At 43.6% G+C, this 2,112-nt stretch overlaps 1 protein-coding gene across 2 annotated transcripts in view; it reads right to left on the reverse strand.

The window, feature by feature from the left end:
• The window catches only part of LOC119577270 (pollen-specific leucine-rich repeat extensin-like protein 2), a 43,843-nt gene that overhangs the window by 16,887 nt on the left and 24,844 nt on the right, over positions 1-2,112 (reverse strand). The window lies entirely within an intron of this gene.

The raw sequence follows: 2,112 nt of genomic DNA on the forward strand, positions 1-2,112 counted from the left end.
AGACAAAACAGACAGACAAACAGACAGACAGATAATCCCCAACGCCAATCGCAACTCACTAAAAGGTAATATTTGAACCAGAAAGAAATACATTTGTCAAACGGATGCCAACGTGATACGTGATTTTCATCGCATCCTGCCTGGTTAGGATTTTCGCTCTTGGTCACTTGAGCCATTTAGTCTTGGTTCAAATAAAAAAAAATGAAAAAAAAAAATATAAAAAATAATAATAATAAAAAATAAATATAATAAATAAATAAATAAAAAAAAAATATATATTTTTTTAAAATAAATAGAATGAATAAAAAAAAAATAAAAATTTCGCTTTCTCTCATTATCATTAGTATGGTTGGTGTCTGTTATTGTTATTATTGATGTTATTGCTGTTGATATTATTATTATTACTGCTATGACTATTATCGTTTTTTTTCTAAGATACTGCAGTTACTATTATTTTCACTATTATTGCTATCATTATTACATTATAATTTTAGGATTAGAATTACTGTTGCAAATAAAACAAACAAATAATCCTGACTTCCGCTGCCCTCTGCCAAAAAAAAAAAAAAAAAAAAAAAAAAAAAAAAAAAAAAAAAAAAAAAAAAAAAAAAAAAGCTTTGCAAACGGGGCCCCGCGTTTCTCTGTGAAAAAATGTGCAACACTAAGCATACTGAGTCAGATTACCAAAGCTGAATATGTGATTTCCTCGCCCTGTTCTTGCATCATTGCTTCTCTGGCCTTTTTTGCAATCTGTTCTTTTTTTTTTTAATATGTGTGTGCGATTCTTTTTATTTCCTTTGTGTGGGGCCTGTTGCAGGGGAGGAAAGGAGGGAGGGAAGGAGGGAAGGGGGGAGGGAGGGAGGGGGGAAGGGAAGGGGGGGAAGGAGGGGGGAAGGGGGAAGGAAGGGGAGGGGGGGGGGGAGGGAGGGAGGAAGGGAAAGTGGGAGGGAGGAGGAGGAAGGGGGGGGGGGGAGGGAAGGGGGAGGGAAGGAGGGAGGGGGGGAGGGGGGGGAAAAAAGGAAGGGAGGGAAGGAATGAAGGGAGGGGGGAAAGGGGGAGAAAGTGAAGGAAGAGAGAGGGGAGGGGGTTGAGTGGGGGTATTAAGGTAGGGGGAGTAAGGAGGTGAGAGAGGATCCAGAAGTCTTTGGAGAGAGGGGGGGGGGGGGTAAGGGAGAGAATCTGTGGGTTGGCAGTTTAAGGGATGGAACAGAAGGGGGGGGGGGGGGGGGGGTTCTAAGGGCCAGTTCAGCAGGGGGGGGGGGGGGGGGGGGGGTCAAGGAAGAGGAGAGGGAGGGGGGAGGAGGAGGAGGAGGAGGGAGGATGGTAGGGGAAAGGGGAATGGAGGAGGAGGATGGGGGAGGGGGGAGGAGGGAGGGGGGAGGGGGAGGAGAGGAGGAGGAGGAAGGGGGGAGGGGAGGAGGGGGAGGAGGGGAAGGGGGGGGGGAAGCTTTAAACATTTCCTTTTTAAAGAAAAGGTGGAACGCTGATACTATCCTGTTACCGAGAAACCACTTCGCTCATTTAAGATCTCCGAGTACAAAAACAAAAAAAAAAAAAAAAAAAAAAAAAAAAAAATCAACGAATAGCTATCCAAACCTTCGAGAATTAATACCAAAGACCAAATTCAGGTTCTCATTTCAACGCATAAAAACTAAGCGACATACAAACACCAAATAAAAACCACGAAAGTCTCACAAAAAAACAAAACAAAAAACAAACATAACACGCAAACAAAACACAGGACCGAGCCTCTTTACTACAACTTCACACGCACAAGATCACCAAAAGTGTGATTAAATTTCGCAGGCGTCCTAAGAAAGGGCCTTTTTGACGTGGGCATCGGGCGCGCGCGTGACGCAAAGCGACCGTCTGCTGTTCCTGCGGCGCCGGGCATCTCTATTATGCGGCCGAGTGACGTGTAACCCGCTAGTCCCCTCTTAGCGAATGACGTAAGCGGGGGGACGGTTTGGGTTTTTGAATTTTCAAATCCCCCTTGCGTTATATTCCCCCCCACTGATTTCGGTGTATTTTATTATTTTTTTTAAACCCTATGCCATATAAGTAAATGAAAATCGTTAAAATCAATAGATTGGAAAATTTGAAATCTTACAG

This window comes from Penaeus monodon, chromosome 9, assembly GCF_015228065.2.
Source record: "Penaeus monodon isolate SGIC_2016 chromosome 9, NSTDA_Pmon_1, whole genome shotgun sequence".
Classification (NCBI taxonomy): Eukaryota; Metazoa; Arthropoda; class Malacostraca; order Decapoda; family Penaeidae; genus Penaeus; species Penaeus monodon.